The sequence below is a fragment of the Schistocerca cancellata genome, chromosome 5 (genome assembly GCF_023864275.1).
Source record: "Schistocerca cancellata isolate TAMUIC-IGC-003103 chromosome 5, iqSchCanc2.1, whole genome shotgun sequence".
In the NCBI taxonomy this organism is placed as follows: domain Eukaryota; kingdom Metazoa; phylum Arthropoda; class Insecta; order Orthoptera; family Acrididae; genus Schistocerca; species Schistocerca cancellata.
Genome location: NC_064630.1, coordinates 373,153,040 through 373,168,361, shown reverse-complemented (window position 1 = coordinate 373,168,361; position 15,322 = coordinate 373,153,040). Strand labels below are relative to the sequence as shown.

Below are 15,322 nucleotides of genomic sequence, written 5' to 3'. Positions count from 1 at the left end.
CTGGATGAGGTATCGAATATATTGCTTCCCCCTACTTATACCTCCCGAGGAGATCCCGAATGTAAAATTAGAGAGATTCGAGCGCGCACGGAGGCTTTCCGGCAGTCGTTCTTCCCGCGAACCATACGCGACTGGAACAGGAAAGGAAGGTAATGACAGTGGCACGTAAAGTACCCTCCACCACACACCGTTGGGTGGCTTGCGGAGTATACATGTAGGTGTAGAAGGTACGCGCCTTCCGTTATACGCAGTCTGGCTGCTTGTGGAGCACGTACGTTGATGTGCAACCTGATATTGTGTTGAACAGCCCTCATTAGTGTCTTATTGCTGCAGCTGAAATGCACTGCAGTGGCGAGAGCTGTTAATGAAGAAGAGCGCTCGGCAGCACAGAGGCCTGGCCTGGTGGACTGGGGACTGGCGCGGCGCTGCTCTCGCCTGGCCGTGGCGGCGCTGCGGCGGCTGGAGTCTTCGTGGGGCGGCGCGCCGCCTACCGCGGGTATATAAGACGCGGCGCGGGCGGCCCGCGGAGTTTCTCCCGACACCGCCGCTCTGCCCCGTCCGTCGCCGCACGGCCCGCAACACCTCGCTACAGTACCGCGCTCTTCTGCAGGTGAGTCCCTCTCTCTGCCACTCTCTTCCTCCCGTCAGCCAAAAGGTAAAGCTGGAAGCTAAGGATTCAGTGTCCCATAGACACCGAGGCCATTGGAGATAGAGCACTAGCCTATTTTGACAAAGATAGGAGAGGAAATTAGCTGCCATCTGGTCTAGTTATCTTTGCGTGATTGATTAACTGTGTGCTTTGGGGTCCTCGACGACCGACCCAGCGGTCTCCTTCAAGTGCTGCGAACTGTGTTATGCGACTCACCGACTAGACTCCAACCATTATGCTAAGAGTCAAAGAGTAACAGCTCGCTGCACTTCAAGAAAACTGCGTCATTCGTTGAAATATTGTGCATGACGTGGAATCAACAACTTGTCTCTACGTACGAAAACACACCATTAATCCTGCGATATTTACGAAGGGATCACCCGAGAGAGATTTCATGGAAGTGGTGGTAAACGTGAATAAGGATGACCACTCGAAAATTTCAGTCCCAAATCCCCCGAATACAAACCTAATATCTTAACCGAAGGGAGGAGGGAATCGTAGAACACGTGCAATTGCAAACGGCCATGCAGTTTATCCAAGGATTTTCGCGGTGGTCACCATGTGCTTTCATCGTTACAAAAGAAAGAAGGAATATTGGAGTTTAACGTCCCGTCAACGACATCGACGCCAGTAGAGACGGAACTAAGGATGTTCTGAAGGACCAGCACACAAAATCTAAACCTGTTTGCCCGATCGAGATTTTAACCACCGTCCTAATGCAAGTCCAGTGTAACACCACTTCCCTGTTAGACTTCCCCTAGGAACAAGTTTAACCTGAGTAAACAGCCGTGCCAGCTTATATTAGCATCATCTCGTTTACCAGTTTCTTTCGCAACACACGTTTTATTGCATTTGAATGTGTAGATCTAGCCGCCGGCCGTTGTGGTCGTGCGGTTCTAGGCGCTTCAGTCTGGAACCGCGTGACCACTACGGTCGCAGGTTCCGAGTCCTGCCTCGGGCATGGATGTGTGTGATGTCCTTAGGTTAGTTAGGTTTAAGTAGTTTTAAGTTCTAGGGGACTGATGACCACAGCTGTTAAGTGCCATAGTGCTCGGAGCCATTTGAACCATTTTTTTGTACATCTAGCGAAATCATTTATGAGACGTTACACTTTTCCATGAATACTAGATATTTTTCCGCCAGCAGGATGGTTTCGTAAGTAAGCTAAGTAACTCCAATAATCGGCATTGTGCTCCATAAGCCTCCGCCGCAGCAATGTTCTTCACACGATAGTATGCAGTTTCCTTTATTTCGCGTGTAGATATGTAAGAGCATAGCGCAGATGATTGTAATGATGGTGGTTCGCGTGCAATTTTCCGTATTCACATTAATGAAAGGATATTAGGTTGAACGTCACATAAATTTAGATGTCTCTAGAGACGGATTTCTAGCTCAAATGGGCGGTTTTGTTGGAATCAATTAGTTGTGGGCTCATAGAGAGGACACTGCCGACATTCTTCTGAAGTCATTTGTGGAATACACATGAAACCAAACTCTGACTGACTGCACGAGAATTTCAAGCCTACTCTCCCTGAGCACGGCCATGATGTATAATCTCTCTGCCACATCACTCATTCTGTGCCTGGAATTAAAGTTGTGAAAACGACTATGAGCCTGATGAAAGCACGTAATTCTCTTTCGGAGAAACAAAGCTCGGTTTCATAGCACAACGTCATTATGTACTCACACAACGTACTGATCATCGCGAACTGTCTCATCTGCCTTCACCCCGTAACAGACTGCTAGCAGGATAGAAATGTAGCGGAGGACATTCGTGCACGATTTGATAGCGCCGTCGACAGTTCTCAGCTTCTAGCAGCACTCCTGCCGCAATCGAAAATATCTTCGACCATCGGATTCGAACCAGCATCTTCCGAGTTGAAAGCCACGCTCTGACAAAGGTGTTTTAACACACATGACCCTTTACGAGGTGAACTACTTTTCGAAATTCATCTCCATTACCTCCACTTCAGCGCCAGTGTATCTTTTCGTAGCAGTCGCTCTTGTGACCACATTCTGAAAGTGAGCCGTCATAACGCATCTGGACGGAAGAATATCTGCCTGTGCGCGCATGCATGTGAATATAAAATCGCTTATTGATGACAGACTTCTGCTTCGTACTAAATAAACTGGCACTCAGCAACATGGTACACACGTTTAATGCTCCACTACTGTATTAATGCGAACTCGTGTTCTGCTTGGCAAATGTAGACTTCTCTTTTTGCATTAACACCACTCTAGGGGAGTACTTAATAACCCAGCTCTGGGAGGGTCGTTACTCCCTTGAAATTCCACGGTGCCCTTGCTCAAAGTGTCACAAAGTATTTTTATAGGTGGTGCGGATAACCAGCATGTTATTTAAAAGGCGGAATATATAGCTACACTCTCTCGTAACTACGCATTTACTCATCTGTCTAGGACACAGTTTTAGCCCTCAGATCCGCTGCTTCCACAAGCCTGTAAAAAGAAGTTTGGAGGAAGACCAGAAACACCCTGCACATGAAAGTTACTAAGACTCCACCGTAATTATCAGTGATAAACTTCTCGAATAGTCATGCCATCACATTACCTGTAGGGAAATGGTAACTGCAAACAACAAGAAATGAGGTATTGCAGGAATTAAGGTCAGTGAGAGCGGAGGTTTTGTTTCTTTTCCTCAGACAATCCACGGCGAATACCGCTAAAAACGGACCTTAAAGAGAGAAAGTCAGAGTTTCTCCGCTGTCGGATAGGAAGATTTTAAACAATATTCGATGTCAGAATTTTTTCAATGCAGAGTTGTTTCTATTCTAATTCCACACGTTGACATTGGCTTCACCGATCGGTTTCTTAGAGTGCTTGATACACAAAATAATTGATTTTATGTTTGCTGAATGTCAGGTGACAGTTTAAAAATTTACTGTTTCCTCAAAATTCGCTTTCTAAGAAAAAGGTTTAGCATTTGAAGAGTATGCAGTTAAGACTTACGGGATGCGAGGCCGCGATCGATATATGAAACTATTCATTGATGTTCCATGCCCATCTGCGGGATACATCTTCAGTGACGAACCGGTCACTGCTGCAGCTGCCGAGTCATCTATGAAGAAGCAGCCCTCAGATGGGGAGGAAACGTCAGTGAATAATGAATACCATAATTATAGACCAGACTCTCTCAAACTACATGTTTTAATTGGTCTAAATACCGACAGTAACAATAAACATTTCATTCTTTGCAAGAGTTTTTTTTTATTTGTATATTGTATGTGTGAAGTTATTTTAATGAGATTCGCCATCTAAATGTAAAGCGTGTGTATCGTGCGGATGATTACGGCTAGTGTTTCGTGGTTCATTGCTGGTTTTGTGGTGTTGTGTACGTTTGAAATTTCAACAACAAAGAAGTTGAACCCAGTGATGGAGCGGGTGTGGCTTGTTCTTGTGGGTAGCCTCTGGGCGTGATGGCCCCATACGAATCTGCATAAGGAATGTCATAGGCCTTCACTCCAAGAGACACTGCGATGAGTTTTTGCCACTTAAACCGACATCGCATACAGTCTAGGGGCCAATAACTATACGCCGGTCTCTCAGTTCCCCATGTCAAATTTCACTGACAGTTTTTTCTGCGACCAGCTCTAGAACGTACTAAAATTTCAGTGACAGTTTTTTCTGCGACTAGTACTAGAATGTACTATGTCCAGTCCGAACGAGATTGTGACGCTGTATGTGAGCATCAATGGCTACGGAGATGGACTGTATTACACATATACTCATCATTCTCTACCTCGAAGAGCCATGCGACGTCGGAGCTACTGCACAGCCCAAATTTTTTCTGACCAATACCGAGCGAGTTGAGAATTGAGCCGAGAGGCTCGGAAGTGGGAATTATTTGGAAGGGGTTTTCCCATTTCTGGCATTTGCATTACAACAGAGGGATACCTCTTGAAGACCTTTACTGTAATCGGGACATTAGAACTAATTTAAATTTATTTCTGGGGCAATGCATCCCAGCCAAAGAAGAGGCCTCGTCCGTGCTTGTGTAACTGTTTGGTTAACACAGTTCAAATGTTCAAATGTGTGTGAAATCTTATGGGACTTAACTGCTAAGGTCATCAGTCCCTAAGCTTACACACTACTTAACCTAAATTATCCTAAGGACAAACACACACACCCATGCCCGAGGGAGGACTCGAACCTCCGCCGGGACCAGCCGCATAGTCCATGACTGCAGCGCCCTAGACCGCACGGCTAATCCCGCGCGGCGGGTAACACAGTAAAGTCGACTGCTTATTATGACAATAACGGGACTTTCGCATGTCGTTTTACAACACTCAATGTAGCTAACTTCAGATATAGGAACAATCAGACAGCACGCGGAAATTCCAACAGTTTAAACGCGTAGCACAAGGAGTGAGTGTGCAGTTGAGCGACAGGATTACGACAGGCAATCAGAATTGCCTCCAATGTCAGGCGTGAGAAAGAGTCGATGCCGCGGCTAGAGTCAGGAAAACTTTGCGTTAATTTCCGAGGCCGCCGGTCCGGATATGAGATCCGCTTCATCGCGAATAGCGCTCCGGGTCACGAAAAGTCGTGCGCTTGCAGCAGCCAGCGTAGCGCTGCTTGCGTAAGCGAAACAAGCGTTGCGCGGAGGAGACCTGTGATTTGCTAACGAACCTGAGCTGCTCACAGACAGATGTGCTGTCATTAACGAGTGCATAACGGTACCATCGTAATAGCAGCGCAGAGAGTACAATCATCACCTGGAGACCAGTCCCCAATCGTAAAGTCAGGAACATAACCTACAGCCACGATAGTTGCAATGTGCAGTTAGTGAATCCCGAGCACGTAAATAAAAAAACCTATGTTTTCTTTTTTCGTGTTATTTGGCTGACTCCAATGCCGATATGAAGGTGTGGTGTCATACCGAGTGATCAGAATAGCTTAATCACGACATAAACGTGGGACGCTAAACAAATTATGTATCGAGGCCGTCATTGTCGTAGTGAAGTCTAATCGGCAGCCTTCGTTAGAAACTATGGCTCCAGAGTTCAGATTTGCATCTAGAAGTGATGCCTTTTACTGTTGTTGTGTTTATATTCTGTTGGTTACCTCCAGTAAGTAAACTAAATATCATGGAAGTTAAGCTTTATTTCGAATTCCAGTGCTGCAAAACATGCCGAATTTCACTTTAAAATAATGAAAGTGAATTATGTGAAGCGAGGAATCAAACTACACGGGGTAGCTGTAAAGTCGTCATGTGTCGACGTGAATAATGCCAAAAATGGTGGAGAACATAAACTTTGGTGGAGGAGATATTATCTTGAGGGCATGTTTTTCTCGACTTATTTTGATCTCTTGATAGGAACGTTGAAGCCAATAAGGTAATAATGAGCAATTCTTCAACATTCAAGCTGTATCTACTAGTTGGATTTGTCGATCATTTTGGTGTTAATAAAGCAAAAGCTATAGCTGAGCGATGAGCTAAAACAGGAAAGCCACATAGCTGGAACGAAGCCCAGATCTCAACACAGTCCAGCCTAGTCCATCATGTTCAGTTATACTATCGACCATACCATCCCACACCGTAACGGATAAGTCTTTGTCATGTTCCAAAGGTAACGATCGACATATGTGACGAAATCTACAGCAATTCTTTGAAAAATCTTCCCATAACGGCAGAAGTCGAACTAATTGCGAAATACTGATTAATTGCTCCAGATAAGCAATTTCCTGTAAGGAGCTCACTCACAGGAGCAGTGTAGAGTTTCTGGTCGGCGTCGCTTTTTGGATGACTGGAAAAATCGATTAAGATATCCCACGAGGAAAAGTTCTGCAACAGTGACATTACACTAACTTTGAGTTCAGGAAGCTACTATTCGTCTTTGTTGGCCAACGTGTAGAAGAGAACGGCGCTCCTCGCCAGACATTATTCGAATGAACGTCTTTTTTTTCGTACGCCTGAAAGCATTTCCTTTTTTGGCTACAATTACAGGGTAGTAATATTTTTGCGTCTGTCGCAGCTTTGTTGCAAATTATTTTTTATATCTCTACTAGCTGAGAGATTCCGATCCAGTACTTCGTGTAAAAAGATTAAAAATGCTCTGATATCAGGAAAAACCTGCTGCAGTTATACTACGGGTAGCGAACCCAGGAGACTGCTGAAAGAGAAAGCAGTCAATTACAGCGCGATTGGTGGAAAGAAACAGGTTTTCTACTACTCTGCAACTGGTTTCATCTCTAGCTAGTACTTCAAGTACCCGTATTTCCCCATAAATACATTATGTATGCCTGGAAACCGTTGCTGTTGCTCTCCCGCTCACTCTCATTCACCACCAAAGCACACTGCAGTGATCTGTTGAGTTGTGAACACAACTCGGGCATGGATGTGTGTGTTGTCCTTAGGTTAGTTAGGTTTAAGTAGTTCTAAGTTATAGGGGACTGATGACCACAGATGTTAAGTCCCATAGTGCTCAGAGCCATTTGAACCATTTTTTGTGAACACAATCAGCAGCAATGAGCTCTAGACATGGCTCGTCGAAAGAATATCCCTGACAAGTGCAGTGGACTTGGCGTTGCTGCTTCGTGCGTCTACCTCAACCAATCGCGTAACGCGATTTTGTACATGTCTCTATGGCAACGCCTCATTGTTACTGCACCTCTATAGAGGACAATCGTTTTCGCTGCGGCCGTTTGTGCTTCCCAGTTGGAAGTTGGCAGCTATCAGAGATTTTCTTTCGCCGACTCCACCACAGTTCGGTGTAGAAAATGATTCTGGATACCAGCTCATATGCAACAAATGAGGAACACTTTGCCACCGAGTAAACACACCGGAACGGGGCACTTGTGATGACCATTGACCGATAGTCTGGATGGGCATCATGGTAAGTGCAAGGACATAACCGCACAGAGAGCTGTATCATACTGGAAAGGCATTGTGCAAAGACGGAGATGCAAAAAGATTGGAGAGACAGTTCATCGTGTGAACAGAGTTACCTATGCATGCCTCGGATCTGAATCCTATAGCTTTGGATCTACCGTCAGAGAAATGTTGGCCCGTTAGGATCGCGATGTCGCGTAGAGACAGGACAGGTGTGACACACGTACAGAATATTTGTACTGTCCCGTGCAAAGTGATATAGATAGTCATAGACCATGTTTTGCTTTCCTACGTGTATACATACTTGACGGATCAGCTGCCAAGCAATATGCAATGACATTGTAATTAGTGTACGATACTTCTCCGACTCCAACTGTTTCTGTTGTGTGCTCACCCGTGGTAGGGTATTTCTGGTATATCATTATCTGATTAAAGGAAACTCGACATTCCTAAGTAATATGGAATTGGCCCTCAGATGTAACGAGAGACGGACACCCCAGTACAAAAAGAGACTGGGGCCTACTGTTGTCCAGAAACAGCAGGATGGGTCGGTCACGAGAACGCAGTGCCTTCGAACATGGACTAGTCATTGAATGTCATCTGGGCAACAGATCCATGAGGGATACTTTAATCATGCTAAAGGTGCCCAAATTGACTGTTGGTGAAGTGACTGCAAAGTGAAAACGAGAAGCAACAACTACAGCTAAACAAAGAAAAGACGGACCTCATTTACTGGCGGATAGCGACCGTAGAGCGTTGCCGAGGGTGGTTGTGAAGTATCGCATGGAATCACCGAAAGGAATCACTTGTGAGTTCCTAAGCTTTACCTGCAGTCCAGTTAGCACAATGACCGTACGTAAGGAGTTAAAGAGAACGGGGTGCAATGGTTGAGAGTGTCCTTATATGCCGTACATTTCTGTAGTGAGTGATGACCGACGCTTGAGATGGTGTAAAGAGCGACGCCACTAGACAGTGAATGATTGGAAACGATTGATTTGGAGTCATGAATCACGGTGCACCTTGTGGCACTCCGATGGAAGGTTTGGGTTTTGGGGATTACTCAGAAACATTTCTGGCGTCAGTGTACTTGTGACAGTGGAGTATGGAGGAGGTGCTGTTACGGTTTGGGGTTTCTTCTGGTAAGGACATTGCCCCATTATTGCGCTTAAGAAAACACTAAATGTGAGAAGATATGAAGACATTTTACAGCATTGTGTACTACGCACAGTAGAGCATTTCGGAGACGATGATAGTGTGAGGATCTGCGAGACAATGGTTTGTGCAGAATAACTTCCTCCCCGGCCTGGCTTGCCCAAACACTGAACCTGAACCCAATGCAGACCGTTTGGATGAGTTAGAACGTCGAATTCCCTGCAGACCCCGGCGTCCAAGATTACTACCTTCTCTGATTTCTGCTCCTGAGAAAGAATGGGCTGTCATTCCTGTACGGACAATCAGACGCTTCATTGAAAGTGTCCCCAGCAAAGTCGTCTTAAATGGGAAGGGTGGACACATCTCATACTAATATCCACTATAGGTTTTCGGATACTTTCGGTCAGATAGTGTAAACGAAATCAACACATGTTCCAGATCCCGTATCATGTTTAGATATTCCAGTACCCATGTTAACAAAAGTAGCAGAAAGTGCTACTCTGTAACTCTGCAATTACTGAAGCACTGAAAATGGAAGGTCAGTTATTGAGGATACAAGTATATAGAATGTTTATTGGTGTGACACATCAAATTGTACCTCTATCCCTATAGAACTACATAAAGGCGCACATGTGAATATACAGCACTTGAGTCTCACACGTCTGCACTTAAATCGAGGTGGAAAGTTAAGTGGCCGTTCACTTGCAGAAGGATGGCTGAAACCGTGCCATTCGATTGGTTCCGCTGCCGGGCCCGCGGCAGCTGTGTGCTTTGTCACGCAGAGGGAAACCGAAGGCCAGAGCGGCTGCTGGGAGGCAGAGAGACAAGGCAAGGCTGTGCCCGAGAGGCGGCACTTTCCTGGCGCGCCATACGGCAGCCGGCAAGAGCCGCACTTTCACACCCCACGCCGGCTTTTTTTCACCGGCCTACATTCCCCAGCAGCCGCTGTAACTCACCGCCCTCCCGAAAGTGAACGCGCCGCCGCCAGCGCCGCACTTAAGGTGATCCGCTAGCTGGACCACGAAGTCTGTAAGCGTCTGTATGTACTAATCACGATAAAGTTGTACACACATACATTACTAAACTGCTGACCTGCTTCATGGTCGACGGTCCCAGTTGCTGGCTGCCCTCTAACCGCTTCCAGGGACAAAAAAAATTGATTTTCAGTATTTCATATTCACTGAGGTGACAGAAGTCATGCGATAGCTCTATGCACGTATACATATGACAGTAATATCGCGTATACAAGGTATGAAAGGGCTGTGTATTCGCGGAGATGTCATTTGCACTCAGATGATTCACAGCGAAAGCTGATTATGGACGTACGAGGATAATTTTGAACTCGGAATGGTAGTTGGAGCTAGACGCTTGGGACATTTCATTGCGGAAATTGTTAGTGAATTCAGTGTTCCGAGATCCACAGTGCCAAGAGTGAGCCGAGAATACCAAATTTCATGCATTACCACTTACCACGGACAACGCAGTGGCTAACGGACTTCACTTAACGACCGAGAGCAGCGGCGTTTGCATAGCGTTGTCACTGTCAACTCACAAGCAACACTGTGTGAAACAACCGCAGAAGTCAATGTGGGACGTACGACGAACGTATCCGTTATTTCAGTGCGGTGAAATTCGGCGTTAAAAGGGCTATGGCAGCAGACGACCGACGCGAGTGCCTTTGCTAACAACACGACACTGACTGCAGCACTTGGTCTGGACCCGCGATCACATCCGTTGGACTCTAGACGACTGGAAAGTCGTGACGTGATCAGATGAGTCCCGATTTCAGTTGGCAAGATGTGATGGTAGGATTCGAGTGGAGCGAAGACCCCATGAAGCTGTGGACACAAGTGGTCAACAAGGCACTGCACAAGCTGACGGTGGCTCCATAATGGTGTAGGTTGTGCTGATATGGAATGGACTGGGTCCTCTGGTCCAATGAAGCGATTATTGACTAGGAATGGTTATTCCCGGCTACTTGGAGAACATTTGCAGCCCTTCATGGACTTCATGTTCACAAAAAACGATGTCATATCACTGGGCCACAATTGTTCGTGACTGGTTTGAAGAACATTCTGTACAATGTGCGAATGATTTTGGCATCCATGCCAGATATGAATCAGACATCGAACATTGATGGCAAATAATCGAGAGGCTAGCTCGTGCACAGAATCCTGCACAGGCAACACTCCCTCACTATGGGCGGCTACAGAGAAAGCATGTCTCACTATTTCTGCAGAGTATTTCCAGTGACTCGTTGAGTCCATGCCACGTCGAACTGCTGCACTACGCCGGGCAAAAGGAAGTCCGACTCGTTACTAGGAGGTATCCCATGACTTTCGTCACCTCATTATAATTGTAGACCGAATTTAAATAATTTAAAATGCTTCCATAGTTTATTCATTACAGTGTTCCTAGGCGCACTACGTGTCGCACCTCTCACCATGTGAGAGTACGCCCAGCATTATCGAACACGATCGGTTTAGTGGACGAAATGTAGGGAAGGGGGGGGGGGGAAAGCACAATTTTGCATGAGTGTACTGACCTCCATACCTTAAACACGGTGCACTCACCGGTCAATGTTACTGTGACATTGTACTCCTTCCACATGTGTGTCTTTTCAGGGGTGCATTCGGCCCTGACTTCACTTTTATGGATGAAAATGTGCGACCGCGTCAAACATGGTAGGCAGAGGAGCTATTCAAACGAAAGAATACTCGGTGCATGGACTGGCCTGCCTGTTACCCCGATTTAAATCCCATAGATCACGTGTACCGTACGTTGGAAATAGGTACCGCAGCATCTCCACATACAGCAACGACCACCCAGCAGTTGTCAGCCTCGCTGGTGGAGGAATGGAACGGCTTACCACAGGAATTCTTTATCAACCTTGTGTCCAGCACGGGAGCGGGTTGCAGAGCATGCATTGCCGTCCGTCGTGATCACACACCCTATTAAGAACCGTGTCCCTCCCCGTCTCCTGTCATGTCCAAGGGATCATCACAAATCGCACTGACTTCAGTGTATTATTTTCTTCCAATAAAATGTTCGTTTCATTACACATTTCTGTCAGTTACCTTCTCTATTGTACTGTAGCAATTCTTTCCAGGTTTTATTGAGCAACGTTACTTGGCAGTGACACATCACGCGAAAGTTACTTTCGGCTTAAGTTTGGCACACCAGTGTATTACTTCCTTACTGTTAACTCCACTCACAATACATTTTGCAGACAGTATCCACATGTACCACTGACTGTTCTTCAAAGATTACATAATTTTACGACACATAGGTCAGGAGATATGACGTCACAAACATGTAATGCATGAAAAACGAGCTTTTCATTAAAATGGAGCGCTTGGTGAGTTCCAACAAACTTCCACGTCATCCGGAATCCCGAAAGCGGCGTGCTAATGGCGCGCATCTACTCGGGCAGGTGTCATTTTTCCTGTAAGTAGACAGCATTCATTACACAAAAAGTTTTCCACGATCACCTGAATATTATTTGATAATGGCCGAAAGCAGCTAAACCCTTCGGCTAATAAATGCGGCCTAGTTAAAGGAAAAGCGACCTCGCTTCATATGAATAGTGTTGCTTTAAAACGGAATAAGTCGCAAACTAGGCGTACTGCCTTCAGTTAAAGCGATATAAATGATATTTCTCGCTTGTCATTTTCGGTCTCTGGCTACTTGAGGCAATCCAAAATGAACATCGTGATTAAAACCACTGAAACCATTTAATGCGTAGCGACATATCGATAAAAATAACAGGTAATGTAAAAGTAAGTATACCTTTTTTTGCCTTCATTACATGTGTTCTTTACGACTCCCCTATGTCACACGGACAACACATAGGTAATAATCCATTGCACCCACACTTTATGAAGCATATGTGGAGTCACCGACGCGAGCGCATTTTGAGTTCTGGAGTCGTTCTGCAAAGGAGGAACATTCACAAGGTCCTTCGCACAACCCTATGGGTGTCATGTTCAGAGATCGCATCACGGGCGCCAGTAGTGCCACTTGCAAGCTTTATATAAAGGGGGAACAGACGGAATTGTTCTTCCGTGCGGATGTTTTGCGTAAGCAGCTTCAGTACGGCTCGTAGAAGACACCGAGCATTTTTGGAGCGCGTTTCGGAGTTGGAATGAGGAAGAATAGTTGCCTGTAGGGCTTGCGTATTATCGTTCAGAGAAATCGGTGATCGTGTAGGACGGAACCAAGCAACTGTGATGAGGATCTGTAATCGCTGGATGCAAGAGGGAACGACGGTCCGACGGGACCGATTACACCCATCTCGTGTGATGACAGGCATGTTGTGCGTGTGGCAATGATGGATCGCTCGGCCATATTATGAACGATATCACAATAAATTCGGTCTGTTGCGCAAGAAGCAGTGTCCGCGCTTACCATTCCACGTCGTTTGGAGCAGTATGGACTGTCTGCAAGGCGTCCATTATTGAGTTTACCACTGAGTCGTCCGCGCCCGGTAGCTGAGTGGTTAGGAGCGTCGTGGTCCTGTGGTTACCGTGAGTAGATGCGGAACGAGAGGTCCTTGGTTCAAGTCCTCCCTGGACTGAAAATTTCTGCCGGCACCGCTCAGCGTGTTCGGTCAGAGTATTAGCAGTGTTCTGTAATAAAAAAACTGAGCTAATCGATCAACAGCGAACTTAAACGGATGTCTTACGACGTTTGCCCCGAGCAGATGCAACGAACAAAAGCGAACAAAATGAGATTTTAAAAAAAGTGGTCAGCGCGACAGACTGTCAATCCTAAGGGCCCGGGTTCGATTCCCGGCTGGATCGGAGATTTTCTGCGCTCAGGGACTGGGTGTTGTGCTGTCCTAATCATCATCATTTCATCCCCATCGACGCGTAAGTCGCCGAAGTGGCGTCAAATCGAAAGACTTGCACCAGGCGAACGGTCTACCCGACGGGAGGCCGTCGTCACACGACACTATTATTATTATTATTATTATTATTATTATATACCACTGAGTCAACGTCACAGGCAGCGGTGCGAACAAAGACGGACATGGACAACCAAATGAAATGACATTACTTTTACCGACGCATCCCGATTCTGCCTGCACCACCATAATGGTCGGATTAGAGTCTGAAAACACCGTGATGAGAGAGCGTTGAACTGTTGCGTAATGCACCGCCAAACTGTTCACCCACCCCTAATGTGGTTTGAGGTGGTACTGGATTCCACTCCCGTACACCCCTAGCACGCATTGCAAGTACACTAACCAGCCAGTGTTACATCTCTGACGTATTGGAGCCTCTCGTCCTCCCATACTTCGGAGCTTTCCGGTGGCCACATTGCAGCAGGATAATGTGCGACCACACGTGACTCGGAATGTTCAAGTCTTCTTCGTCGCTCATCGCGTTGCGGTGCTGCCTTGGCCTAACTGTTCTCCCTATCCCTCACCTATCGAAAACATCTAGTCGATGACAGCGGAACGACTGGCCTGGTATACACCACTCGCCGCTACACCAGATCACCTTTGACAATATGTGGAAGCAGTATGGACTGTCATACCCCAACAACATATCCAGAGCCTCTTTTATTCAATGTCGAGGCTTGTAGCAGCGGTTATAGCCAGCGATGGAGGCAACATTCAATACCGCCTTCATCTGCCTCAGTTCTCATAGAGCTGTATTTTGCAATCATATGATCTTTGTACAAAGTGTTACCTTCCATAATAATTTGGTTGTTATCCCTCCGATCCTTCTTGGTAATCCACTTTGGGTGCTAACTAAAACGAAAGTGAGTTGAATAAGCAGGTTTCAGACCTTGCTCAACATCAATCCAGAGACCACTCTTCTTTCCGACCACATCAGCTCCTACGATCACTGTGTGGAGCGCCTTGGTTTGAGTGAGCGACCTCGACTAGGAATGCAAGTATTATGGTACATTATTTACTATGAATCAAGTAGCTTCCTTTGGTGATAGGCAGTGCTTGTAATCATGACAGGTACTGATAAGTAAGAGAACAACGCGAAAATGACGCAGCATTCCTGCCGCAGGTTGCGCCGGGTTTCGCCCGTCTCTCCGCCCCCACGGCGTCCCACTTGCTGGCGGTCAGTGGCCGGCCAGCCGCAGCGGCGAAAGTGACGGCGGCGAAAGCGCTGCTACGACAGCTCACCAGCTGCTCCCTGGTTCGATGCCTGGCTGAGCAGGTGTGCTCCGCCATCACTCCATGTACAGCTGCCGAGACAGGCGTTGCTTTATCGATAGCGGAGCGTCACGGTCAAGCGTTAGAAGAGTCTACCTCACCCTTGTTGTTGTTGTTGTTGTTTTTGTTGTTGTACACATCACCCACCTCCCATTTAATTCGTTTCGGGTACTACGTCATGGTCCATAAACGTGGCACGTTCTTTCTCTTCACCATTATTCCGTTTTGCATTACAACTCTCGATGAACCATAAGATTTTCAGAAGTTTGTTTCCATACATCTTCGTCCTCTGTATTTCTCGATGAAGCTGTTTTGTTACGAAACAAACTACTGAAGTTGATAGGTTTAAGAGAAGTATCGATAGCACACACATTCTATCAGGAGGTTCTTTATACGAGCCATGTTTTTTAAGTAAGTACCGTTTTGAAGTTAAAAAAAGACATGCTAAGATATCTCAATAATTTTATTTTTACATGAAAGCCTGTACCTTAAC

At 46.2% G+C, this 15,322-nt stretch overlaps 1 protein-coding gene across 1 annotated transcript in view; it reads left to right on the top strand.

Annotated features, from left to right (window-relative positions):
• The first annotated feature begins 516 nt into the window (after positions 1–516).
• Positions 517–15,322, top strand: part of LOC126187964 (bromodomain-containing protein 4-like) — a 64,829-nt gene continuing 50,023 nt past the window's right edge. Inside the window, exon 1 of the mRNA XM_049929346.1 lies at positions 517–610. The gene's annotated coding sequence lies outside the window, so the exon portion shown is untranslated. The remainder of the gene's footprint in view (positions 611–15,322) is intronic.